At 37.2% G+C, this 27,500-nt stretch overlaps 13 non-coding genes and 5 pseudogenes across 13 annotated transcripts; all 18 read left to right on the forward strand.

Moving 5' to 3' along the window:
• The first annotated feature begins 111 nt into the window (after nucleotides 1-111).
• Nucleotides 112-230, forward strand: LOC135784841 (5S ribosomal RNA). The gene has a single exon (XR_010546157.1). It is a non-coding gene; the product is annotated as a 5S ribosomal RNA (ribosomal RNA).
• Nucleotides 231-351: 121 nt separating this feature from the next.
• Nucleotides 352-470, forward strand: LOC135784136 (5S ribosomal RNA). Its single transcript, XR_010545985.1, has one exon. It is a non-coding gene; the product is annotated as a 5S ribosomal RNA (ribosomal RNA).
• A 5,873-nt stretch (nucleotides 471-6,343) lies between these two features.
• Nucleotides 6,344-6,462, forward strand: LOC135784236 (5S ribosomal RNA; annotated as a pseudogene).
• A 117-nt stretch (nucleotides 6,463-6,579) lies between these two features.
• LOC135784923 (5S ribosomal RNA) lies at nucleotides 6,580-6,698 on the forward strand. Its single transcript, XR_010546238.1, has one exon. It is a non-coding gene; the product is annotated as a 5S ribosomal RNA (ribosomal RNA).
• Nucleotides 6,699-6,823: 125 nt separating this feature from the next.
• Nucleotides 6,824-6,942, forward strand: LOC135784631 (5S ribosomal RNA; annotated as a pseudogene).
• Nucleotides 6,943-7,071: 129 nt separating this feature from the next.
• Nucleotides 7,072-7,190, forward strand: LOC135785032 (5S ribosomal RNA). The gene has a single exon (XR_010546344.1). It is a non-coding gene; the product is annotated as a 5S ribosomal RNA (ribosomal RNA).
• A 123-nt stretch (nucleotides 7,191-7,313) lies between these two features.
• On the forward strand, nucleotides 7,314-7,432 carry LOC135785221 (5S ribosomal RNA). The gene has a single exon (XR_010546524.1). It is a non-coding gene; the product is annotated as a 5S ribosomal RNA (ribosomal RNA).
• Nucleotides 7,433-7,549: 117 nt separating this feature from the next.
• Nucleotides 7,550-7,668, forward strand: LOC135784852 (5S ribosomal RNA). The gene has a single exon (XR_010546168.1). It is a non-coding gene; the product is annotated as a 5S ribosomal RNA (ribosomal RNA).
• Nucleotides 7,669-7,789: 121 nt separating this feature from the next.
• LOC135784147 (5S ribosomal RNA) lies at nucleotides 7,790-7,908 on the forward strand. The gene has a single exon (XR_010545987.1). It is a non-coding gene; the product is annotated as a 5S ribosomal RNA (ribosomal RNA).
• A 5,876-nt stretch (nucleotides 7,909-13,784) lies between these two features.
• Nucleotides 13,785-13,903, forward strand: LOC135784237 (5S ribosomal RNA; annotated as a pseudogene).
• Nucleotides 13,904-14,020: 117 nt separating this feature from the next.
• On the forward strand, nucleotides 14,021-14,139 carry LOC135784924 (5S ribosomal RNA). The gene has a single exon (XR_010546239.1). It is a non-coding gene; the product is annotated as a 5S ribosomal RNA (ribosomal RNA).
• A 125-nt stretch (nucleotides 14,140-14,264) lies between these two features.
• On the forward strand, nucleotides 14,265-14,383 carry LOC135784632 (5S ribosomal RNA; annotated as a pseudogene).
• Nucleotides 14,384-14,512: 129 nt separating this feature from the next.
• Nucleotides 14,513-14,631, forward strand: LOC135785033 (5S ribosomal RNA). The gene has a single exon (XR_010546345.1). It is a non-coding gene; the product is annotated as a 5S ribosomal RNA (ribosomal RNA).
• Nucleotides 14,632-14,754: 123 nt separating this feature from the next.
• LOC135785222 (5S ribosomal RNA) lies at nucleotides 14,755-14,873 on the forward strand. The gene has a single exon (XR_010546525.1). It is a non-coding gene; the product is annotated as a 5S ribosomal RNA (ribosomal RNA).
• A 117-nt stretch (nucleotides 14,874-14,990) lies between these two features.
• LOC135784863 (5S ribosomal RNA) lies at nucleotides 14,991-15,109 on the forward strand. The gene has a single exon (XR_010546179.1). It is a non-coding gene; the product is annotated as a 5S ribosomal RNA (ribosomal RNA).
• Nucleotides 15,110-15,230: 121 nt separating this feature from the next.
• LOC135784158 (5S ribosomal RNA) lies at nucleotides 15,231-15,349 on the forward strand. The gene has a single exon (XR_010545988.1). It is a non-coding gene; the product is annotated as a 5S ribosomal RNA (ribosomal RNA).
• A 5,874-nt stretch (nucleotides 15,350-21,223) lies between these two features.
• On the forward strand, nucleotides 21,224-21,342 carry LOC135784239 (5S ribosomal RNA; annotated as a pseudogene).
• Nucleotides 21,343-21,459: 117 nt separating this feature from the next.
• LOC135784926 (5S ribosomal RNA) lies at nucleotides 21,460-21,578 on the forward strand. The gene has a single exon (XR_010546240.1). It is a non-coding gene; the product is annotated as a 5S ribosomal RNA (ribosomal RNA).
• The last annotated feature ends 5,922 nt before the right edge of the window (nucleotides 21,579-27,500 follow it).

Below are 27,500 nucleotides of genomic sequence, written 5' to 3' on the forward strand. Positions count from 1 at the left end.
ATTTATTTATTGATGTAAATTTTTGTAAATGCATCCTTTCTGTAAGCGTAAGCTAATGGCATGGCGTTGCCACAGTAGTCTTGAAGTGTCTCTCGAATCGAGTCAACACTCGCTTACGGCCACACCACCCTGAGCGCGCCCGCTCTCGTCTGATCTCGGAAGCCAAGCAGGGTCGGGCCTGGTTAGTACTTGGATGGGAGACCGCCTGGGAATACCAGGTGCTGTAAGCATTTAATTAATTAATTATTCATGTCATTTTTTCCCATGAATGGGTCCTTTCTGTAAGCGTTCTCCCATGGCATGGCGTTGCCACATTAGTTTTGAAGTGTCTCTCGAATCGAGACAGCACTCGCTTACGGCCACACCACCCTGAGCACGCCCGCTCTCGTCTGATCTCGGAAGCCAAGCAGGGTCGGGCCTGGTTAGTACTTGGATGGGAGACCGCCTGGGAATACCAGGTGCTGTAAGCATTTAATTAATTATTTATTTATTTATGTAATTTTTTGTAAATGCATCCTTTCTGTAAGCGTAGGCTGATGGCATGGCGTTGCCACATTTGTCTTGAAGTGTGTCTCGAATCGATTCAGCACTTGCTTACGGCCACACCACCCTGAGCACGCCCGACTTGGTACGTTCCAGGAAGTGAGTTGGCTGCAGTTTGGTGAGGAAGGCTCACCACATTTTTTGTAGTTATTTTGTTTGTTTTATCACTTTATTTAGAAAGTCTTTTATTTTTTACAAAGTATTTTTTCTTTATTCCTCCCAGCAGCTATCGCTGCTTGGGGGGGGTAGAAATTTTATTTTTGGTACTTGTGCCTTTCTTTTTATTCAAACACAATTGTTGGACAGACTAATGGCATCAAAAATTGATATGGATGAGGATACACGCTTGATGATCGAAAAGGGAAAGGACAAAGAAATACAAAATGGAAACGACATGGACAAGGAACAAAGTAGAAAGAAACCGGTGAAGGATTATTTAAAAGAAGCAACAGTAACTGTGGAGACATCTAATGTGAATGCCAGAGCGGAGGATATAATTACAGCTGTAACAGAGATAATTGGAGTGGGGAAAATTTTAGCGGTAAGGCCTAAACAAAACAAAGAATATGAAGTGACTTTAGAACATGTGGACGACGTCGATTTATTAATGGATGGACTAGGCATCAAAGGCATGATTTGTGAGGTAAAGAAACTAATAAACAAACACTGCGTGGTCTCGTTTATGCACTTGCCCGCTTACATAAGCGATCACAAAATTTTAGAAAAACTTGAAGGGTGGGGAGTTATCCCCATTTCAGCTATTAAAAGACGCCTTTATCCTGGCACCACTATCGAGGATGGGACAAGATTTGTTAAAACAATGTTCCCGATGGAGGTTACCTCTCTCCCCTACAGTACTAAGTTCGATACGGCTGAAGGGCTTCAATATTTTCGGGTGATGCACAGCCATCAGGTTAAAACCTGTCGGCTGTGCATGTGCCCAGATCATATAATGAAAGATTGCCCTGCTTTCAAGTGCTATGTATGTGACGAGAGGGGACATTTTGGGAGAGATTGCACGGCGGTAAGGTGTATGGATTGCAAAAAGGCTCTAAACAAATGTGAATGTTGGTTTGAAAATGATGATGAGCATTGTGCTGGCGAGCAAGTGCATGGGCGAGAAAACGTAATAGATCCAGAGGCTCTCTCTACAAAAGAGATAAGAATCGATGGAACTGCTGAATATAATGACAATGTTGAACAAATGGAGGATCAACACAAACTTTTACATCAAAAGCCAGACGTTGAGGTGGGAAGTGTTATTGATAAGACTGTGAAAAATGTGATGGATATATTAGACAAAGAGGAAGAAGGGAGGGAAAGACAGAGGATGGAACTTAAAGAGCCAGAGGAACAATCTTCACAAGAGAGTTTGCGTGAGTTGTTGGATGCACCAACCACTAAAGATGGAGGACTGGATGGAGATGAGAGCTCTAACAGTGATAAAGAAGAACATGCTGGATTATCAGTGAAAACCTACAAAAGAAGAAGACAACTAAAGGTAAAGCCAAACTTAAAAGGAATAAGGAGAAAAACTCTTTTGAAAAACAGATATGAATGCTTAGAAGATATAGAGGACATGAACTAAAGAGAGAATTATGGTGCATTTAATGCTTTCACTTCCTTTTTATATACTTTTTATTTATTACATCTCTCTCATATGGTTTTAAATCTGGTCACCTTTAATGCCAGAGGACTTTTAAACTTTAACAAGCTTGAAAAAGTGAAAGAGATGTTTAAAAATGAGGATGTGATTTTGTTGCAAGAAACAAATTGGAGAGAAACACATATATGTGAAATTAGGAAGAGGTGGAATGGGGATATTTTTTACAACAATCAAGACAAGAGCTATGGCAGAGGGGTGGCCTTTTTAATAAGGAAAAACAAAAACATTGTTTGTAAAGTGGTATATAAAGATAATGTTGGGAAGTGTTTAGCCATTGAGATGGAATATGAAGAAAACAAAATAATTGTGATAAATGTACATGCACCTAATGAGGAGAAGGAAAAGAAACAGTTTTTTTATAATTTAAGGACGGTTTTACTAAAGTACAAAATGGCCATTTTGATGGGAGATTTTAATACAGTTTTAAGCAATATAGATATGGTGGATGGTATGGTTTTTAAAACTGATACAGGAAGGAAAGAATTGAAATCAATAATGGAAACTTACAAACTAGTCGATGTGTGGAGAGAAAGGAACGGGAAAAGAAAACAATTTTCTAGAACACAAATGGTTGGGGGTTTTATATGTCAAAGCAGAATTGATTTTACTTTATGCACAAGAAACCTAGAAGGATTTATTGACAAGATAAGATATGAGGGAACTAGTTTAAGTGATCACAAATCAATGTTTATGCAAATTGATTGGAGTAAGCGTAAGAAAGGTCCAGGGGTTTGGGCTTTAAATGTGGAGATTTTAAAAGAGGAAAGTTATGTACAAGATATAAAGGAGCTCATAGAAAATGAAAAGCATAATGCAATGTATATGGAGGACAAAAGATTGTGGTGGGAAAATGTCAAGTACTTAGTGAAAATTCACACAATAAAGATATGCCGATTGATAGAGAAATGCAAAAGGTATAGGGGTAAAGAAATAAGAGAGAATTTAGAAAAGGAGTTAAATCGGAATGAGAAGGATATAATGAAAATAAAAGATCTAGAAGATCAACTTAAAGAATTAGAAGACAAGAAGTATGAAGGTGCAAGGTTGAGAAGTAAAGCGCAATATGTAATTGAAGGAGAAAAGTGTACAAAGTTTTTTTTCGATCTAGAAAGAAGGAAAGGAAATGCGGAAACAATAAAAGTAGTTAAAAAGAAGAATGGAGAAGAAGTTGAAAGGAATGAAGATATTTTGAGAGAAATTAAAATATATTATGAGGAATTATTTACAACAGATGGAGTGCAAGATGAAGGGGAAGAGTTGCTTAAGTTAATAAAAACAAAAGTTGGAAAGGAAGGGAAAAAAGATTGCAATAAAAGTATAAGTACAGAAGAAATTGAAAGAGCAATAGGTGAACTAAATAAGAAGAAGAGTCCAGGAATAGATGGTTTGGGAAGTGAATTTTATATAGTTTTTAAGGAGGTTTTAATAGGTATTTTAAAGGAAGTGTATGATGAGATATTTAAGAAAGGAAAGATGAACTTGAGAATGGGTATGGGATTAATGAAGGTGATATATAAGAAAAAGGGAGATAAGGCAGACTTAAAGAACTATAGACCGTTAACAATGTTAAATACAGACCTGAAAATTCTATCAAAGATTCTAGCCAATAGACTAAAAGAAGTGATGCCAAGCATCATAGAAAGTAATCAATCATATGGCATAAAAGGGAGGGATATAGCTGACACTACAATAAGCATAAAAGATACTATAAGGTATATGGAGGAGGAAAATATAGAAGGCTATGTGATAAGCTTGGATTTTGAAAAAGCATTTGACAGAGTGGAGCATGAATTTTTATTTAGAGTCTTAAAAAGCTTTGATTTTGGTGATAATTTTATCAAATGGATTAAGATTTTATATAAAGGGGCTGTAACACGGGTTAAATGTAATGGGTTTTTAACACAATGCTTTAAGCTTACCAGATCAATTCGACAAGGATGTCCATTATCTGCCCTTTTATATTCCTTGGTTGCTGAGCCACTGGGGCTGGCAATAAAGCAAGCAGGGAATATCACAGGAGTTAATATTAAAGGAAGTGATGAAGGGGTGAAGATGTTCCAATATGCTGACGACACTACGCTAATTGTGAAAGATATTCAAAGTGTGCAAGCAGCGATGGGAATAGTTCAGAAATTTTGTAAGGTATCAGGAGGGAAAATAAATGAAGAGAAAACTGTGTACATGAGATTTGGGGAAATTCAAGAATTAACAAGTTCTTTTACTTTTAAAGAAACTCAAGAAACGAAGATCTTAGGAATTTTAATGGGGCATGATAATAAGCAAACAAATAATACCATGTGGGAAGGCATTATAGGGGGTATTGAAAGAAGATTGAACCAGTGGAAATTAAGAACGTTATGTCTGAAAGGTAAAGTTTTAATCCTTAATATCTTAATGGTATCTAAATTATGGTATGCATTATATGTGTCAAGTATGCCTCTATGGGCAGAGCAAAGACTAAAAAGATTTTTCTTGGATTATTTATGGGAAGGAAAGCCTCCGAGAATTGCCTATCACACTATAATAGGAGCAGTAGAGAATGGAGGTTTAGGTTTGATTGATGTTGCAGAAAGAAAGAAAAGTTTGAGAGTTAAAATTGTGAAAAAGTTTTTGGATGAAGGCATTGTAACGACATGGAAAAGTACGATGTTGTATTTTTTAAACAAATGTGGGAGTTTTAACTTGGGTAAAAATATTTTATGGATGAAAACGAAGAATTGGATGGTACAAGGTCTACCTGACTTTTATAAAGAAATGTTAAGTGCTTGGGGATATTTTCTAAAGTATGTGCAGTATACTCCTCAAGGGAGAGAAAACATTTTAAACCAACCTTTGTTTCTAAATAAGAATATTGTACACCAAGGGAAAGAAATGTTTTTTAAGAAATGGTGGGATGTGGGGATCATGAAGGTGAGAGATATTTTATATGAGTTTAAAGAGGGGTTTTTACCTGTTCAGTACATTGTGGACACAATGGATGAAGCAAAAGAAGATTACACTAGACAAGAAATCCAGAAAAATTATAATATTATAAAGGAAGCTATACCAAGGGACTGGATTAATAAAATTGAAAGTATGGAGCAGGGGAATCAAGAAATTGATGTATGTGTAAAGTCGGAGGAGAGAAAATATGTTTTTCAAGAATGTTCTGTTAAAATTTTGTACCAGATTTTAAGAGATGGTGTTTTTAAGAAACCCAAGGTAAATGAGTATTGGTTACATAAATACAAAGACCTAAAAGAAGCTCAGATATGGGATAATATGAGAGGCAAAATGGTTGAAACAAAATTAGGGAATTTGGAGTACCTGATACGACACAAAGCAATTTTTATAGATACATTGTTGTACAAAATTGGAAAAGAGCAAAGTTCAATATGTAAAGTTTGTAAAGAAGAAGATGAAGGTTTCTTACATTTGTTTTTATATTGTAAAAAACTGGACAGTCTCAATGCAAAATGTAAAAGACTTTTTGAACGTTTGAAAGATGAAAAATGTGAAAAGGACATGGATTGGAATAAAGTGATGATGTTGGGTGACCACAAAAATAGTAAAGTAATAAATCTACTGGTGATGCTTAGGAAAAGAGCAATATGGGAAAGAAGAGCGGTAGCCAAAAGAGAGAAGAGAGTCATAGATGTAGATATGATCTTTAAAATGAAAGTGGAAAACTATCTGAAATGCCTGTTTTTTTATTTTAAGAATCAAAACAAACTGATTGAATATTATGATGTTTTTAACCATGATGTGTGTGAAGTGTTTGAAGATTTTCACTGGACGTTGCCGAATGGCAATGAAGCTTTTGACATGTAATTATTTATTTATAATGTTTTGTGGGTAAATGTTTTAATATGTTTTTTGTATAATGTGTTGTAAATTGAATAGAAACTTTAATAAAAAAAAAAAAAAAAAAAAAAAGCACGCCCGCTCTCGTCTGATCTCAGAAGCCAAGCAGGGTCGGGCCGGGTTAGTACTTGGATGGGAGACCGCCTGGGAATACCAGGTGCTGTAAGCTTTTAATAAATTATTTATTTATTGATGTAAATTTTTGTAAATGCATCCTTTCTGTAAGCGTAGGCTGATGGCATGGCGTTGCCACATTAGTCTTGAAGTGTCTCTCGAATCGAATCAGTCCTTGCTAACGGCCACACCACCCTGAGCACGCTCGCTCTCGTCTGATCTCGGAAGCCAAGCAGGGTTGGGCCTGGTAAGTACTTGGATGGGAGACCGCCCTGGAATACCAGGTGCTGTAAGCTTTTAATTAATTATTTATTTATGTAATTTTTGTAAATGCTTCCTGTCTGTAAGCGTAGGCTAATGGCATGGCGTTGCCACAGTAGTCTTGAAGTGTCTCTCGAATCGAGTCAACACTCGCTTACGGCCACACCACCCTGAGCGCGCCCGCTCTCGTCTGATCTCGGAAGCCAAGCAGGGTCGGGCCTGGTTAGTACTTGTATGGGAGACCGCCTGGGAATACCAGGTGCTGTAAGCATTTAATTAATTAATTATTTATTTATGTCATTTTTTCACATGAATGCGTCCTTTCTGTAAGCATTCACCGATGGCATGGCGTTGCCACATTTGTCTTGAAGTGTCTCTCGAATCGAGACAGCACTCGTTTACGGCCACACCAACCTGAGCACGCCCGCACTTGTCTGATCTCGGAAGCCAAGCAGGGTCGGGCCTGGTTAGTACTTGGATGGGAGATCGCCTGGGAATTCCAGGTGCTGTAAGCATTTAATTAATTAATTAATTGTTTATTTATGTCATCTTTTCCCATGAATGCATCCTTTTTGTAAGCATTCACCGATGTCATGGCGTTGCCACATTAGTCTTGAAGTGTGTCTCGAATCGAGTCAGCACTTGCTTACGGCCACACCACCCTGAGCATGCCCGCTCTCGTCTGACCTCGGAAGCCAAGCAGGGTCGGGCCTGGTTAGTACTTGGATGGGAGACCGCCTGGGAATACCAGGTGCTGTAAGCTTTTTAATAAATTATTTATTTATTGATGTAAATTTTTGTAAATGCATCCTTTCTGTAAGCGTAGGCTGATGGCATGGCGTTGCCACATTAGTCTTGAAGTGTCTCTCGAATCGAATCAGTCCTTGCTAACGGCCACACCACCCTGAGCACGCTCGCTCTCGTCTGATCTCGGAAGCCAAGCAGGGTTGGGCCTGGTAAGTACTTGGATGGGAGACCGCCTGGGAATACCAGGTGCTGTAAGCTTTTAATTAATTATTTATTTATGTAATTTTTGTAAATGCTTCCTGTCTGTAAGCGTAGGCTAATGGCATGGCGTTGCCACAGTAGTCTTGAAGTGTCTCTCGAATCGAGTCAACACTCGCTTACGGCCACACCACCCTGAGCGCGCCCGCTCTCGTCTGATCTCGGAAGCCAAGCAGGGTCGGGCCTGGTTAGTACTTGGATGGGAGACCGCCTGGGAATACCAGGTGCTGTAAGCATTTAATTAATTAATTATTCATGTCATTTTTTCCCATGAATGCGTCCTTTCTGTAAGCGTTCTCCCATGGCATGGCGTTGCCACATTAGTTTTGAAGTGTCTCTCGAATCGAGACAGCACTCGCTTACGGCCACACCACCCTGAGCACGCCCGCTCTCGTCTGATCTCGGAAGCCAAGCAGGGTCGGGCCTGGTTAGTACTTGGATGGGAGACCGCCTGGGAATACCAGGTGCTGTAAGCATTTAATTAATTATTTATTTATTTATGTAATTTTTTGTAAATGCATCCTTTCTGTAAGCGTAGGCTGATGGCATGGCGTTGCCACATTTGTCTTGAAGTGTGTCTCGAATCGATTCAGCACTTGCTTACGGCCACACCACCCTGAGCACGCCCGACTTGGTACGTTCCAGGAAGTGAGTTGGCTGCAGTTTGGTGAGGAAGGCTCACCACATTTTTTGTAGTTATTTTGTTTGTTTTATCACTTTATTTAGAAAGTCTTTTATTTTTTACAAAGTATTTTTTCTTTATTCCTCCCAGCAGCTATCGCTGCTTGGGGGGGGTAGAAATTTTATTTTTGGTACTTGTGCCTTTCTTTTTATTCAAACACAATTGTTGGACAGACTAATGGCATCAAAAATTGATATGGATGAGGATACACGCTTGATGATCGAAAAGGGAAAGGACAAAGAAATACAAAATGGAAACGACATGGACAAGGAACAAAGTAGAAAGAAACCGGTGAAGGATTATTTAAAAGAAGCAACAGTAACTGTGGAGACATCTAATGTGAATGCCAGAGCGGAGGATATAATTACAGCTGTAACAGAGATAATTGGAGTGGGGAAAATTTTAGCGGTAAGGCCTAAACAAAACAAAGAATATGAAGTGACTTTAGAACATGTGGACGACGTCGATTTATTAATGGATGGACTAGGCATCAAAGGCATGATTTGTGAGGTAAAGAAACTAATAAACAAACACTGCGTGGTCTCGTTTATGCACTTGCCCGCTTACATAAGCGATCACAAAATTTTAGAAAAACTTGAAGGGTGGGGAGTTATCCCCATTTCAGCTATTAAAAGACGCCTTTATCCTGGCACCACTATCGAGGATGGGACAAGATTTGTTAAAACAATGTTCCCGAAGGAGGTTACCTCTCTCCCCTACAGTACTAAGTTCGATACGGCTGAAGGGCTTCAATATTTTCGGGTGATGCACAGCCATCAGGTTAAAACCTGTCGGCTGTGCATGTGCCCAGATCATATAATGAAAGATTGCCCTGCTTTCAAGTGCTATGTATGTGACGAGAGGGGACATTTTGGGAGAGATTGCACGGCGGTAAGGTGTATGGATTGCAAAAAGGCTCTAAACAAATGTGAATGTTGGTTTGAAAATGATGATGAGCATTGTGCTGGCGAGCAAGTGCATGGGCGAGAAAACGTAATAGATCCAGAGGCTCTCTCTACAAAAGAGATAAGAATCGATGGAACTGCTGAATATAATGACAATGTTGAACAAATGGAGGATCAACACAAACTTTTACATCAAAAGCCAGACGTTGAGGTGGGAAGTGTTATTGATAAGACTGTGAAAAATGTGATGGATATATTAGACAAAGAGGAAGAAGGGAGGGAAAGACAGAGGATGGAACTTAAAGAGCCAGAGGAACAATCTTCACAAGAGAGTTTGCGTGAGTTGTTGGATGCACCAACCACTAAAGATGGAGGACTGGATGGAGATGAGAGCTCTAACAGTGATAAAGAAGAACATGCTGGATTATCAGTGAAAACCTACAAAAGAAGAAGACAACTAAAGGTAAAGCCAAACTTAAAAGGAATAAGGAGAAAAACTCTTTTGAAAAACAGATATGAATGCTTAGAAGATATAGAGGACATGAACTAAAGAGAGAATTATGGTGCATTTAATGCTTTCACTTCCTTTTTATATACTTTTTATTTATTACATCTCTCTCATATGGTTTTAAATCTGGTCACCTTTAATGCCAGAGGACTTTTAAACTTTAACAAGCTTGAAAAAGTGAAAGAGATGTTTAAAAATGAGGATGTGATTTTGTTGCAAGAAACAAATTGGAGAGAAACACATATATGTGAAATTAGGAAGAGGTGGAATGGGGATATTTTTTACAACAATCAAGACAAGAGCTATGGCAGAGGGGTGGCCTTTTTAATAAGGAAAAACAAGAACATTGTTTGTAAAGTGGTATATAAAGATAATGTTGGGAAGTGTTTAGCCATTGAGATGGAATATGAAGAAAACAAAATAATTGTGATAAATGTACATGCACCTAATGAGGAGAAGGAAAAGAAACAGTTTTTTTATAATTTAAGGACGGTTTTACTAAAGTACAAAATGGCCATTTTGATGGGAGATTTTAATACAGTTTTAAGCAATATAGATATGGTGGATGGTATGGTTTTTAAAACTGATACAGGAAGGAAAGAATTGAAATCAATAATGGAAACTTACAAACTAGTCGATGTGTGGAGAGAAAGGAACGGGAAAAGAAAACAATTTTCTAGAACACAAATGGTTGGGGGTTTTATATGTCAAAGCAGAATTGATTTTACTTTATGCACAAGAAACCTAGAAGGATTTATTGACAAGATAAGATATGAGGGAACTAGTTTAAGTGATCACAAATCAATGTTTATGCAAATTGATTGGAGTAAGCGTAAGAAAGGTCCAGGGGTTTGGGCTTTAAATGTGGAGATTTTAAAAGAGGAAAGTTATGTACAAGATATAAAGGAGCTCATAGAAAATGAAAAGCATAATGCAATGTATATGGAGGACAAAAGATTGTGGTGGGAAAATGTCAAGTACTTAGTGAAAATTCACACAATAAAGATATGCCGATTGATAGAGAAATGCAAAAGGTATAGGGGTAAAGAAATAAGAGAGAATTTAGAAAAGGAGTTAAATCGGAATGAGAAGGATATAATGAAAATAAAAGATCTAGAAGATCAACTTAAAGAATTAGAAGACAAGAAGTATGAAGGTGCAAGGTTGAGAAGTAAAGCGCAATATGTAATTGAAGGAGAAAAGTGTACAAAGTTTTTTTTCGATCTAGAAAGAAGGAAAGGAAATGCGGAAACAATAAAAGTAGTTAAAAAGAAGAATGGAGAAGAAGTTGAAAGGAATGAAGATATTTTGAGAGAAATTAAAATATATTATGAGGAATTATTTACAACAGATGGAGTGCAAGATGAAGGGGAAGAGTTGCTTAAGTTAATAAAAACAAAAGTTGGAAAGGAAGGGAAAAAAGATTGCAATAAAAGTATAAGTACAGAAGAAATTGAAAGAGCAATAGGTGAACTAAATAAGAAGAAGAGTCCAGGAATAGATGGTTTGGGAAGTGAATTTTATATAGTTTTTAAGGAGGTTTTAATAGGTATTTTAAAGGAAGTGTATGATGAGATATTTAAGAAAGGAAAGATGAACTTGAGAATGGGTATGGGATTAATGAAGGTGATATATAAGAAAAAGGGAGATAAGGCAGACTTAAAGAACTATAGACCGTTAACAATGTTAAATACAGACCTGAAAATTCTATCAAAGATTCTAGCCAATAGACTAAAAGAAGTGATGCCAAGCATCATAGAAAGTAATCAATCATATGGCATAAAAGGGAGGGATATAGCTGACACTACAATAAGCATAAAAGATACTATAAGGTATATGGAGGAGGAAAATATAGAAGGCTATGTGATAAGCTTGGATTTTGAAAAAGCATTTGACAGAGTGGAGCATGAATTTTTATTTAGAGTCTTAAAAAGCTTTGATTTTGGTGATAATTTTATCAAATGGATTAAGATTTTATATAAAGGGGCTGTAACACGGGTTAAATGTAATGGGTTTTTAACACAATGCTTTAAGCTTACCAGATCAATTCGACAAGGATGTCCATTATCTGCCCTTTTATATTCCTTGGTTGCTGAGCCACTGGGGCTGGCAATAAAGCAAGCAGGGAATATCACAGGAGTTAATATTAAAGGAAGTGATGAAGGGGTGAAGATGTTCCAATATGCTGACGACACTACGCTAATTGTGAAAGATATTCAAAGTGTGCAAGCAGCGATGGGAATAGTTCAGAAATTTTGTAAGGTATCAGGAGGGAAAATAAATGAAGAGAAAACTGTGTACATGAGATTTGGGGAAATTCAAGAATTAACAAGTTCTTTTACTTTTAAAGAAACTCAAGAAACGAAGATCTTAGGAATTTTAATGGGGCATGATAATAAGCAAACAAATAATACCATGTGGGAAGGCATTATAGGGGGTATTGAAAGAAGATTGAACCAGTGGAAATTAAGAACGTTATGTCTGAAAGGTAAAGTTTTAATCCTTAATATCTTAATGGTATCTAAATTATGGTATGCATTATATGTGTCAAGTATGCCTCTATGGGCAGAGCAAAGACTAAAAAGATTTTTCTTGGATTATTTATGGGAAGGAAAGCCTCCGAGAATTGCCTATCACACTATAATAGGAGCAGTAGAGAATGGAGGTTTAGGTTTGATTGATGTTGCAGAAAGAAAGAAAAGTTTGAGAGTTAAAATTGTGAAAAAGTTTTTGGATGAAGGCATTGTAACGACATGGAAAAGTACGATGTTGTATTTTTTAAACAAATGTGGGAGTTTTAACTTGGGTAAAAATATTTTATGGATGAAAACGAAGAATTGGATGGTACAAGGTCTACCTGACTTTTATAAAGAAATGTTAAGTGCTTGGGGATATTTTCTAAAGTATGTGCAGTATACTCCTCAAGGGAGAGAAAACATTTTAAACCAACCTTTGTTTCTAAATAAGAATATTGTACACCAAGGGAAAGAAATGTTTTTTAAGAAATGGTGGGATGTGGGGATCATGAAGGTGAGAGATATTTTATATGAGTTTAAAGAGGGGTTTTTACCTGTTCAGTACATTGTGGACACAATGGATGAAGCAAAAGAAGATTACACTAGACAAGAAATCCAGAAAAATTATAATATTATAAAGGAAGCTATACCAAGGGACTGGATTAATAAAATTGAAAGTATGGAGCAGGGGAATCAAGAAATTGATGTATGTGTAAAGTCGGAGGAGAGAAAATATGTTTTTCAAGAATGTTCTGTTAAAATTTTGTACCAGATTTTAAGAGATGGTGTTTTTAAGAAACCCAAGGTAAATGAGTGTTGGTTACATAAATACAAAGACCTAAAAGAAGCTCAGATATGGGATAATATGAGAGGCAAAATGGTTGAAACAAAATTAGGGAATTTGGAGTACCTGATACGACACAAAGCAATTTTTATAGATACATTGTTGTACAAAATTGGAAAAGAGCAAAGTTCAATATGTAAAGTTTGTAAAGAAGAAGATGAAGGTTTCTTACATTTGTTTTTATATTGTAAAAAACTGGACAGTCTCAATGCAAAATGTAAAAGACTTTTTGAACGTTTGAAAGATGAAAAATGTGAAAAGGACATGGATTGGAATAAAGTGATGATGTTGGGTGACCACAAAAATAGTAAAGTAATAAATCTACTGGTGATGCTTAGGAAAAGAGCAATATGGGAAAGAAGAGCGGTAGCCAAAAGAGAGAAGAGAGTCATAGATGTAGATATGATCTTTAAAATGAAAGTGGAAAACTATCTGAAATGCCTGTTTTTTTATTTTAAGAATCAAAACAAACTGATTGAATATTATGATGTTTTTAACCATGATGTGTGTGAAGTGTTTGAAGATTTTCACTGGACGTTGCCGAATGGCAATGAAGCTTTTGACATGTAATTATTTATTTATAATGTTTTGTGGGTAAATGTTTTAATATGTTTTTTGTATAATGTGTTGTAAATTGAATAGAAACTTTAATAAAAAAAAAAAAAAAAAAAAAAAAAAGCACGCCCGCTCTCGTCTGATCTCAGAAGCCAAGCAGGGTCGGGCCGGGTTAGTACTTGGATGGGAGACCGCCTGGGAATACCAGGTGCTGTAAGCTTTTAATAAATTATTTATTTATTGATGTAAATTTTTGTAAATGCATCCTTTCTGTAAGCGTAGGCTGATGGCATGGCGTTGCCACATTAGTCTTGAAGTGTCTCTCGAATCGAATCAGTCCTTGCTAACGGCCACACCACCCTGAGCACGCTCGCTCTCGTCTGATCTCGGAAGCCAAGCAGGGTTGGGCCTGGTAAGTACTTGGATGGGAGACCGCCCTGGAATACCAGGTGCTGTAAGCTTTTAATTAATTATTTATTTATGTAATTTTTGTAAATGCTTCCTGTCTGTAAGCGTAGGCTAATGGCATGGCGTTGCCACAGTAGTCTTGAAGTGTCTCTCGAATCGAGTCAACACTCGCTTACGGCCACACCACCCTGAGCGCGCCCGCTCTCGTCTGATCTCGGAAGCCAAGCAGGGTCGGGCCTGGTTAGTACTTGTATGGGAGACCGCCTGGGAATACCAGGTGCTGTAAGCATTTAATTAATTAATTATTTATTTATGTCATTTTTTCACATGAATGCGTCCTTTCTGTAAGCGTTCACCGATGGCATGGCGTTGCCACATTTGTCTTGAAGTGTCTCTCGAATCGAGACAGCACTCGTTTACGGCCACACCAACCTGAGCACGCCCGCACTTGTCTGATCTCGGAAGCCAAGCAGGGTCGGGCCTGGTTAGTACTTGGATGGGAGATCGCCTGGGAATTCCAGGTGCTGTAAGCATTTAATTAATTAATTAATTGTTTATTTATGTCATCTTTTCCCATGAATGCATCCTTTTTGTAAGCATTCACCGATGTCATGGCGTTGCCACATTAGTCTTGAAGTGTGTCTCGAATCGAGTCAGCACTTGCTTACGGCCACACCACCCTGAGCATGCCCGCTCTCGTCTGACCTCGGAAGCCAAGCAGGGTCGGGCCTGGTTAGTACTTGGATGGGAGACCGCCTGGGAATACCAGGTGCTGTAAGCTTTTTAATAAATTATTTATTTATTGATGTAAATTTTTGTAAATGCATCCTTTCTGTAAGCGTAGGCTGATGGCATGGCGTTGCCACATTAGTCTTGAAGTGTCTAACGAATCGAATCAGTCCTTGCTAACGGCCACACCACCCTGAGCACGCTCGCTCTCGTCTGATCTCGGAAGCCAAGCAGGGTTGGGCCTGGTAAGTACTTGGATGGGAGACCGCCTGGGAATACCAGGTGCTGTAAGCTTTTAATTAATTATTTATTTATGTAATTTTTGTAAATGCTTCCTGTCTGTAAGCGTAGGCTAATGGTATGGCGTTGCCACAGTAGTCTTGAAGTGTCTCTCGAATCGAGTCAACACTCGCTTACGGCCACACCACCCTGAGCGCGCCCGCTCTCGTCTGATCTCGGAAGCCAAGCAGGGTCGGGCCTGGTTAGTACTTGGATGGGAGACCGCCTGGGAATACCAGGTGCTGTAAGCATTTAATTAATTAATTATTCATGTCATTTTTTCCCATGAATGCGTCCTTTCTGTAAGCGTTCTCCCATGGCATGGCGTTGCCACATTAGTTTTGAAGTGTCTCTCGAATCGAGACAGCACTCGCTTACGGCCACACCACCCTGAGCACGCCCGCTCTCGTCTGATCTCGGAAGCCAAGCAGGGTCGGGCCTGGTTAGTACTTGGATGGGAGACCGCCTGGGAATACCAGGTGCTGTAAGCATTTAATTAATTATTTATTTATTTATGTAATTTTTTGTAAATGCATCCTTTCTGTAAGCGTAGGCTGATGGCATGGCGTTGCCACATTTGTCTTGAAGTGTGTCTCGAATCGATTCAGCACTTGCTTACGGCCACACCACCCTGAGCACGCCCGACTTGGTACGTTCCAGGAAGTGAGTTGGCTGCAGTTTGGTGAGGAAGGCTCACCACATTTTTTGTAGTTATTTTGTTTGTTTTATCACTTTATTTAGAAAGTCTTTTATTTTTTACAAAGTATTTTTTCTTTATTCCTCCCAGCAGCTATCGCTGCTTGGGGGGGGTAGAAATTTTATTTTTGGTACTTGTGCCTTTCTTTTTATTCAAACACAATTGTTGGACAGACTAATGGCATCAAAAATTGATATGGATGAGGATACACGCTTGATGATCGAAAAGGGAAAGGACAAAGAAATACAAAATGGAAACGACATGGACAAGGAACAAAGTAGAAAGAAACCGGTGAAGGATTATTTAAAAGAAGCAACAGTAACTGTGGAGACATCTAATGTGAATGCCAGAGCGGAGGATATAATTACAGCTGTAACAGAGATAATTGGAGTGGGGAAAATTTTAGCGGTAAGGCCTAAACAAAACAAAGAATATGAAGTGACTTTAGAACATGTGGACGACGTCGATTTATTAATGGATGGACTAGGCATCAAAGGCATGATTTGTGAGGTAAAGAAACTAATAAACAAACACTGCGTGGTCTCGTTTATGCACTTGCCCGCTTACATAAGCGATCACAAAATTTTAGAAAAACTTGAAGGGTGGGGAGTTATCCCCATTTCAGCTATTAAAAGACGCCTTTATCCTGGCACCACTATCGAGGATGGGACAAGATTTGTTAAAACAATGTTCCCGAAGGAGGTTACCTCTCTCCCCTACAGTACTAAGTTCGATACGGCTGAAGGGCTTCAATATTTTCGGGTGATGCACAGCCATCAGGTTAAAACCTGTCGGCTGTGCATGTGCCCAGATCATATAATGAAAGATTGCCCTGCTTTCAAGTGCTATGTATGTGACGAGAGGGGACATTTTGGGAGAGATTGCACGGCGGTAAGGTGTATGGATTGCAAAAAGGCTCTAAACAAATGTGAATGTTGGTTTGAAAATGATGATGAGCATTGTGCTGGCGAGCAAGTGCATGGGCGAGAAAACGTAATAGATCCAGAGGCTCTCTCTACAAAAGAGATAAGAATCGATGGAACTGCTGAATATAATGACAATGTTGAACAAATGGAGGATCAACACAAACTTTTACATCAAAAGCCAGACGTTGAGGTGGGAAGTGTTATTGATAAGACTGTGAAAAATGTGATGGATATATTAGACAAAGAGGAAGAAGGGAGGGAAAGACAGAGGATGGAACTTAAAGAGCCAGAGGAACAATCTTCACAAGAGAGTTTGCGTGAGTTGTTGGATGCACCAACCACTAAAGATGGAGGACTGGATGGAGATGAGAGCTCTAACAGTGATAAAGAAGAACATGCTGGATTATCAGTGAAAACCTACAAAAGAAGAAGACAACTAAAGGTAAAGCCAAACTTAAAAGGAATAAGGAGAAAAACTCTTTTGAAAAACAGATATGAATGCTTAGAAGATATAGAGGACATGAACTAAAGAGAGAATTATGGTGCATTTAATGCTTTCACTTCCTTTTTATATACTTTTTATTTATTACATCTCTCTCATATGGTTTTAAATCTGGTCACCTTTAATGCCAGAGGACTTTTAAACTTTAACAAGCTTGAAAAAGTGAAAGAGATGTTTAAAAATGAGGATGTGATTTTGTTGCAAGAAACAAATTGGAGAGAAACACATATATGTGAAATTAGGAAGAGGTGGAATGGGGATATTTTTTACAACAATCAAGACAAGAGCTATGGCAGAGGGGTGGCCTTTTTAATAAGGAAAAACAAGAACATTGTTTGTAAAGTGGTATATAAAGATAATGTTGGGAAGTGTTTAGCCATTGAGATGGAATATGAAGAAAACAAAATAATTGTGATAAATGTACATGCACCTAATGAGGAGAAGGAAAAGAAACAGTTTTTTTATAATTTAAGGACGGTTTTACTAAAGTACAAAATGGCCATTTTGATGGGAGATTTTAATACAGTTTTAAGCAATATAGATATGGTGGATGGTATGGTTTTTAAAACTGATACAGGAAGGAAAGAATTGAAATCAATAATGGAAACTTACAAACTAGTCGATGTGTGGAGAGAAAGGAACGGGAAAAGAAAACAATTTTCTAGAACACAAATGGTTGGGGGTTTTATATGTCAAAGCAGAATTGATTTTACTTTATGCACAAGAAACCTAGAAGGATTTATTGACAAGATAAGATATGAGGGAACTAGTTTAAGTGATCACAAATCAATGTTTATGCAAATTGATTGGAGTAAGCGTAAGAAAGGTCCAGGGGTTTGGGCTTTAAATGTGGAGATTTTAAAAGAGGAAAGTTATGTACAAGATATAAAGGAGCTCATAGAAAATGAAAAGCATAATGCAATGTATATGGAGGACAAAAGATTGTGGTGGGAAAATGTCAAGTACTTAGTGAAAATTCACACAATAAAGATATGCCGATTGATAGAGAAATGCAAAAGGTATAGGGGTAAAGAAATAAGAGAGAATTTAGAAAAGGAGTTAAATCGGAATGAGAAGGATATAATGAAAATAAAAGATCTAGAAGATCAACTTAAAGAATTAGAAGACAAGAAGTATGAAGGTGCAAGGTTGAGAAGTAAAGCGCAATATGTAATTGAAGGAGAAAAGTGTACAAAGTTTTTTTTCGATCTAGAAAGAAGGAAAGGAAATGCGGAAACAATAAAAGTAGTTAAAAAGAAGAATGGAGAAGAAGTTGAAAGGAATGAAGATATTTTGAGAGAAATTAAAATATATTATGAGGAATTATTTACAACAGATGGAGTGCAAGATGAAGGGGAAGAGTTGCTTAAGTTAATAAAAACAAAAGTTGGAAAGGAAGGGAAAAAAGATTGCAATAAAAGTATAAGTACAGAAGAAATTGAAAGAGCAATAGGTGAACTAAATAAGAAGAAGAGTCCAGGAATAGATGGTTTGGGAAGTGAATTTTATATAGTTTTTAAGGAGGTTTTAATAGGTATTTTAAAGGAAGTGTATGATGAGATATTTAAGAAAGGAAAGATGAACTTGAGAATGGGTATGGGATTAATGAAGGTGATATATAAGAAAAAGGGAGATAAGGCAGACTTAAAGAACTATAGACCGTTAACAATGTTAAATACAGACCTGAAAATTCTATCAAAGATTCTAGCCAATAGACTAAAAGAAGTGATGCCAAGCATCATAGAAAGTAATCAATCATATGGCATAAAAGGGAGGGATATAGCTGACACTACAATAAGCATAAAAGATACTATAAGGTATATGGAGGAGGAAAATATAGAAGGCTATGTGATAAGCTTGGATTTTGAAAAAGCATTTGACAGAGTGGAGCATGAATTTTTATTTAGAGTCTTAAAAAGCTTTGATTTTGGTGATAATTTTATCAAATGGATTAAGATTTTATATAAAGGGGCTGTAACACGGGTTAAATGTAATGGGTTTTTAACACAATGCTTTAAGCTTACCAGATCAATTCGACAAGGATGTCCATTATCTGCCCTTTTATATTCCTTGGTTGCTGAGCCACTGGGGCTGGCAATAAAGCAAGCAGGGAATATCACAGGAGTTAATATTAAAGGAAGTGATGAAGGGGTGAAGATGTTCCAATATGCTGACGACACTACGCTAATTGTGAAAGATATTCAAAGTGTGCAAGCAGCGATGGGAATAGTTCAGAAATTTTGTAAGGTATCAGGAGGGAAAATAAATGAAGAGAAAACTGTGTACATGAGATTTGGGGAAATTCAAGAATTAACAAGTTCTTTTACTTTTAAAGAAACTCAAGAAACGAAGATCTTAGGAATTTTAATGGGGCATGATAATAAGCAAACAAATAATACCATGTGGGAAGGCATTATAGGGGGTATTGAAAGAAGATTGAACCAGTGGAAATTAAGAACGTTATGTCTGAAAGGTAAAGTTTTAATCCTTAATATCTTAATGGTATCTAAATTATGGTATGCATTATATGTGTCAAGTATGCCTCTATGGGCAGAGCAAAGACTAAAAAGATTTTTCTTGGATTATTTATGGGAAGGAAAGCCTCCGAGAATTGCCTATCACACTATAATAGGAGCAGTAGAGAATGGAGGTTTAGGTTTGATTGATGTTGCAGAAAGAAAGAAAAGTTTGAGAGTTAAAATTGTGAAAAAGTTTTTGGATGAAGGCATTGTAACGACATGGAAAAGTACGATGTTGTATTTTTTAAACAAATGTGGGAGTTTTAACTTGGGTAAAAATATTTTATGGATGAAAACGAAGAATTGGATGGTACAAGGTCTACCTGACTTTTATAAAGAAATGTTAAGTGCTTGGGGATATTTTCTAAAGTATGTGCAGTATACTCCTCAAGGGAGAGAAAACATTTTAAACCAACCTTTGTTTCTAAATAAGAATATTGTACACCAAGGGAAAGAAATGTTTTTTAAGAAATGGTGGGATGTGGGGATCATGAAGGTGAGAGATATTTTATATGAGTTTAAAGAGGGGTTTTTACCTGTTCAGTACATTGTGGACACAATGGATGAAGCAAAAGAAGATTACACTAGACAAGAAATCCAGAAAAATTATAATATTATAAAGGAAGCTATACCAAGGGACTGGATTAATAAAATTGAAAGTATGGAGCAGGGGAATCAAGAAATTGATGTATGTGTAAAGTCGGAGGAGAGAAAATATGTTTTTCAAGAATGTTCTGTTAAAATTTTGTACCAGATTTTAAGAGATGGTGTTTTTAAGAAACCCAAGGTAAATGAGTGTTGGTTACATAAATACAAAGACCTAAAAGAAGCTCAGATATGGGATAATATGAGAGGCAAAATGGTTGAAACAAAATTAGGGAATTTGGAGTACCTGATACGACACAAAGCAATTTTTATAGATACATTGTTGTACAAAATTGGAAAAGAGCAAAGTTCAATATGTAAAGTTTGTAAAGAAGAAGATGAAGGTTTCTTACATTTGTTTTTATATTGTAAAAAACTGGACAGTCTCAATGCAAAATGTAAAAGACTTTTTGAACGTTTGAAAGATGAAAAATGTGAAAAGGACATGGATTGGAATAAAGTGATGATGTTGGGTGACCACAAAAATAGTAAAGTAATAAATCTACTGGTGATGCTTAGGAAAAGAGCAATATGGGAAAGAAGAGCGGTAGCCAAAAGAGAGAAGAGAGTCATAGATGTAGATATGATCTTTAAAATGAAAGTGGAAAACTATCTGAAATGCCTGTTTTTTTATTTTAAGAATCAAAACAAACTGATTGAATATTATGATGTTTTTAACCATGATGTGTGTGAAGTGTTTGAAGATTTTCACTGGACGTTGCCGAATGGCAATGAAGCTTTTGACATGTAATTATTTATTTATAATGTTTTGTGGGTAAATGTTTTAATATGTTTTTTGTATAATGTGTTGTAAATTGAATAGAAACTTTAATAAAAAAAAAAAAATAAAAAAAAAAGCACGCCCGCTCTCGTCTGATCTCAGAAGCCAAGCAGCGTCGGGCCGGGTTAGTACTTGGATGGGAGACCGCCTGGGAATACCAGGTGCTGTAAGCTTTTAATAAATTATTTATTTATTGATGTAAATTTTTGTAAATGCATCCTTTCTGTAAGCGTAGGCTGATGGCATGGCGTTGCCACATTAGTCTTGAAGTGTCTCTCGAATCGAATCAGTCCTTGCTAACGGCCACACCACCCTGAGCACGCTCGCTCTCGTCTGATCTCGGAAGCCAAGCAGGGTTGGGCCTGGTAAGTACTTGGATGGGAGACCGCCCTGGAATACCAGGTGCTGTAAGCTTTTAATTAATTATTTATTTATGTAATTTTTGTAAATGCTTCCTGTCTGTAAGCGTAGGCTAATGGCATGGCGTTGCCACAGTAGTCTTGAAGTGTCTCTCGAATCGAGTCAAAACTCGCTTACGGCCACACCACCCTGAGCGCGCCCGCTCTCGTCTGATCTCGGAAGCCAAGCAGGGTCGGGCCTGGTTAGTACTTGTATGGGAGACCGCCTGGGAATACCAGGTGCTGTAAGCATTTAATTAATTAATTATTTATTTATGTCATTTTTTCACATGAATGCGTCCTTTCTGTAAGCATTCACCGATGGCATGGCGTTGCCACTGTGGGATTTTTATGTTGTTTTATTAATCTTGCTAATTGCTAAAAGTGTTAAAGTTACAAAGATGTCCAAATAAGGACTGTGGAAATTGATTTTGTTCCATTTTTATATTTCTTTAATTGATCATTTTATTCTATAAACATTGTGTGTTTCATATATGCACTGAGCTATTATGTAAAAACGAGGTGTTTATGTTCGAGAGTGGAGAGTTACCAGTTTTTGTATGTGTGTAAAAGCTACAAGGAGCATATGCTGAGGAATTTACGCCTGGTATGGATCAAGATAAGAGAGAGGTCTGAGGGGGAAAAGTATTTAATGATGTTATTAACTAATGCTTTAATATTCACAGGATAAAATATGCCATGTATTTCTTACTTAATCAGTATTAATCATTGAATAATTGATGTAATAAATATAAGATGTTGTCTTTGATAAATGTGTATTAACCAATGAAATGAAGGTTGCATACAGAATAACTTAATGGGGGCAGGGCAGCTCAACCTTGAAGAAACAGAATCTCCTGTATGTATGTATGTATGTATGTGTGTGTGTGTGTGTGTATGTATGTATGTGTGTGTGTGTGTGTGTTTTCTTTCCTAACAGATGGTTTTAATAATGATTAAAGTGTTTGCTTAGAAGTAGTATTGCAGTAAAAGATTTAATATGTGTTTATCTATCTAAAGAAGTTAATGTGTGCCTTATTCATATAACCAATTTTACAAATAATGAAATGATGTCATGATATTGAAATATGTTTTACATAATAATCACTTTCATCTTACAGCTTATGTTTTTTATAAATGAATGTTTTATTAATGATTTGTTTTTAAGAAAGCATTATAACATGCTATTCAAAGTGGAGGAGTACTGGAGAGGAACTGCAGGGCTCCCAGGGATGAGAGGAGAACAGTTTGTTTTTCTTTGTCTATGTGTGTCCATCTTTGCCTACAGGCTAAAATTGGGTGTGGTGATGGAGTCAGATGGACGAGGGGAACGGCCTTTGTGGGTGGAGATTTTCTGAAGAAAGATCGACGTCACATATTTCATAAATAAGCATGTTACTTCCTGAGCTGGTTGTTCGCTACTTGAGAGGACCCAGCGCTGTTAAACTTTTTCAATCTGATCAATAAATATTTGAACTTAGATATTTGTATCTTGTGCCTTTCCTCTAAATTATGAACATGCAAATGGACGCCTTAAAGTCCAACAATTGGTGACCGCCGACGTTTTGTGGAGGGAAATGAGAGAGTGAGAGGAAGGAGGGTTTCACATTGAAGAAACCAGAGTAAGGGAGGGCTCCATTTCAACACAAAAGACCGGTCTTCTAAAATAAAGGTAAGCAGAAACCTGTTATATCAAATTCTGCTATTGGACATATACCAAATTAATTGTGTTGATAAGGAGCTCCGAACTGAAATTAATTATTTAAACAATAAGAATTGATCAGAGTGAAAAACTTTTTGAAATCTTTGAATTTTTTTATTAAATTTATGGGTTGAGAAACCTTTAGGTGGAAGTCCTAGGAATAATCTAATTGAGTACAGTATTAAATTTATGGGTTGGGAAACCTTTGGGTTACAGGCCCAGGAAATTCCATTGTGCACTTGATTCTGCAGTTGTATTTGGGTATATTTCATTTTGATGTTGTATATATATAGAGGAATTGTATTTCCAGTTGTATAAAGAATGGTTGAATTTCAGAAAGAGTGTGATGAATATGTGTGTTCACCGGTGTATGTGCCATGGAAAAATGATAATAGTTTGGAAAGGGACCAACTGTAAAAGACTAAGAGAAAGAGTTGAGAATTTGGACAAGATTGGCTCTGGTTGCTGCTGCCATGCAGGCTATTGAATCAAATAGAAAAGGGGAAGTTTACAGTGGTGCAGCTGCAAAGCAACAGGAAGTTAAACAAGGAAACAGTCAGCCAGACTCAAGTGTGACAACTACGGCTCCTCCTCCAGTTCCACCCCCAGTGAAATCGATCTACCCCTACTTGCACACACCTCCTCCTTATGAGAAATCCAAAGCCACAATGCAACAGCCTGTTTTTCAAATCAATAGCGGTGAATTAAATGTAGATGTAGATTTTATTTGTGTGAAAATGTAGTGTGTCTGTGATATAATGAGTCTGTTAAAACCATAAATGGGATTAAGCAAAACCTAGCAGAAAGACAGAAGCGAAGCTTTGAAAGAAAAAACAACAAATTACAGAAAAGAGTAGAGACCAAGTTATTAAAGGTGGAAATAAAGATGAACAATTAAACAAGGACAGAAAGTTGTTAAAAGGTGAATGACACAGATAAATTGTATGAAGGACAAAAAGATTTAACAAAATGAAGAGGAGTCTTCATCTGATGATGGAAGGTGGTCACAAGATAAATTTTATTTTAAATTGAAAGGCAATATTTTGCAATGGGTTAAGTTAAACCTTGAAAGGCTGAAAGCTCTCATCCTTTGACATTCAAGAAAGTGACTAAAAAGCTGGCAAGAAACAGACAATGAAAAACTGTGTGTGATATCAAAGTGCTGGAGTTGCAAAGAGAGGAGTAACTAATAAACTGGACTGAAAGCACATTCTATTTGAATGGGACTATACTTGAACTCAAGCAGTGAAGGGGGCACTGCATATGGTCAGAGACATTTACAAGGATGAAACACCAAAAAGACTGAGTGGAATCCAGAAAGACTCACAAAGATAATAATGTTCTTGGAGGCAAGAGAAACTGGACAATATTTCACTGGACACTGAACTTTTTCATCTTCATACGAGCCTTTGAGTGAAAAAGGGGAAAGAGTAAACAGCCGTTCAATGTTTAGTAAAGACCTTGTTACTATAGGGACACAGACAATCTTTATGAGAAAATCAGCTTGACAAATTTAAAAGCTGATCAAGAACTTTGTTGTTAGGTGTGACTACCTGTTCTGAAATCAAATCAGACTCCTATTAATCTGACAGGAAGAAATGCATAATTGAATTTGGTATCTACAGAGGAAGTCAGAATTCCACTGATGGTACTGAGCTAAAAAGCAAATATAGATGGCATAGAACAGCTATGGCAGAAAGGAAATTAAAATGGATAAAAGAAATAAATTGAAAAAGAAAAAAGAACACCATAGAACACTATAAAAGGTAAACAAGAAAAGCTGTGAGTATAGAAAATAACTGATTATTGTGACCAACTTTGTATTTAAGGAAATCGCCAGCCAAGACATCATATATGTGCATGAAGGTGTTCACATGGCAGATCTAATCACTGAGGGTGAGCCACAGGATTGCATACCATTGACTGAGATAAAAATTATTATTGTTATAATTAATTGTAATTGTTATACCATTGACTGAAAAAGCAAATAAATTGAGAGATGGTTTGTTCGCGGTACCACTGACAACTACCCCACCGTTAATCACACTGTTTACAGATGGTTGTTGTTTCAGAGCAGCAGATGACAAATTCAAGGCAGGCTTTGCTGTGGTTGAGCAAGTTGTGGGTGATTTTGTAACACGACTGAGTGGTAGATTAAAAGGTAAACGGTCAGCACAGAGAGCTGAAATGACAGCTGTTATCAAAGCCTTGCACTACACTGGTGAAGAGAGGGTGATTGTTTATAGTGAATCTGCATATGTGATTGGTGCAGTATATATGGAACTGCCATATGGCAGATAGGTGGGTTTGAAACCAGGAAAGGCCGGCCTATAGTAAATGCTAGCAAAGCCTGACACATACTACAGGCTGTGAAGGTACCTAATGAAGTGGCTGTTGTCAACTGCCTAATAAACCACTTATATCCCCAACCATGGTTTCCCAAGACAAAGTTAGATCTGACATACTGACAAACACGCACTGGAATTGACATATAGTTTCGGGGCTGCTTATCACCCCAATGTTAGAGCAAAGATGAAATAATGAACCTGACTTTGACATTAAAACTTGACTTGACAAACTATGTGCACAGACAAAAATAACACGGCTTGACGCATTACCAATTGCATTAATGTCTATTCGCTCTTCTGTTAACAGGATTTCTGGTTTCACAACCTTTGAATTGCTTACAGGTCGTCAGTTTCCAGGCCCACGGAACGCCTTGGTGCAGGATCCAATCCTGCCACTAACTAATGCTGTTTATTTCTAGAAACTAACTGCTATGATTGAAAATTTTTCCTGCCAGGCTACCAAACAACGAAATTGTGAGAACGACCCAGCTGTTAAAAATGATGATTGGGTTTCTAACAGACACAGGTGTGGACCTGAGGACTCAGGTCCAAGAGAGGGAAAGTGTTGAAAGTGAAAGTGAATCAGCTGGAATACAGAGAGGACAAACAGGAAGTGGTAATACATTAGTGGTAACACTCACACAACACCAACAACAAAGTCAACAAACACTGTAAAATTGTGCATAAAAGAGGTGACATTTTTTCCAGCCCAGTAACAGAACCCCTAGCACACTGTGTGAGCACAGATTGTGCCTACGGAGCAGGTATAGCCGTACAATTCAAAGCGAAGTACGGCACACAAAAGGTTGTAAGACAGAACAAACACACAGGTGAATGTGCAGTTACCCACGAGGACGACGGCAGATTGATTTTTCATTTAATAACAAAACAAAATTGTACTGATTTACCAACATATGAGAATTTTACCCACAGCCTCAGACGTATGAGAGAGTGGTGTGAGAAAGAAAACATAACAAGTGTATCCACTCCCCGGCTGGGGTGTGGCCTGGATAAATTGGATTTCCACAAAGTGCTGGAAATCCTGACAGAAGTGTTTAGAGACCTGAATATCACAATTACCATATATTCATTATAACCTGGGTAACTACATACCAGATTGACCTTTGAATTTTGATCTTTGAATTTCTTAAGTTTCTTATACAATTCTACAGTATTAATTTCATATTTCATTTTTCTTTTCCTTTTTGAATTTACGATTGTTATTTGAGTATTAGCCAATAGGCATAAGTGTATTTTTTCCACAGAGATGAAGCTATATGCAAATTGGAAGGTTCTGTGGGCCCTAGGAGTCATAACTGCAATTATAATCACCATAATATTTAGCATAAACAATGGAGGTAATTTGAAAATTGACAAAAGGTTCAAGATAACACCACAAGATCAGTGCTTAAAGAGATATGGGGGAATTGAATTGAATTACACAAAAAATTCAACGATATCATACACCTTTGATTTATGCAGTGTGATAGATTGTGGAGGGCAATAGTAACCTCTATAGTAGTGTCCATTGGTGTATTTGTGGCTATCCTGGTCACTTGTGGATGTTGTTGAATCCCCTGTCTCAGATCCCTGTGTAATAGGCTGATAGTGTCTGCAATAGAGAAAAAAAGAAAATCCACCCCCATATAGCATGCCCCTATTAGGCCTACAGAACCTGGACGAGGAGGAAGAAGAAAATGTGTGACCTCTTTCAGAGGTCAAGAGAGGGAATTGTGGGATTTTTATGTTGTTTTATTAATCTTGCTAATTGCTAAAAGTGTTAAAGTTACAAAGATGTCCAAATAAGGACTGTGGAAATTGATTTTGTTCCATTTTTATATTTCTTTAATTGATCATTTTATTCTATAAACATTGTGTGTTTCATATATGCACTGAGCTATTATGTAAAAACGAGGTGTTTATGTTCGAGAGTGGAGAGTTACCAGTTTTTGTATGTGTGTAAAAGCTACAAGGAGCATATGCTGAGGAATTTACGCCTGGTATGGATCAAGATAAGAGAGAGGTCTGAGGGGGAAAAGTATTTAATGATGTTATTAACTAATGCTTTAATATTCACAGGATAAAATATGCCATGTATTTCTTACTTAATCAGTATTAATCATT

The sequence above is a fragment of the Paramisgurnus dabryanus genome, chromosome 2, assembly GCF_030506205.2.
Source record: "Paramisgurnus dabryanus chromosome 2, PD_genome_1.1, whole genome shotgun sequence".
Lineage (NCBI taxonomy): Eukaryota > Metazoa > Chordata > Actinopteri > Cypriniformes > Cobitidae > Paramisgurnus > Paramisgurnus dabryanus.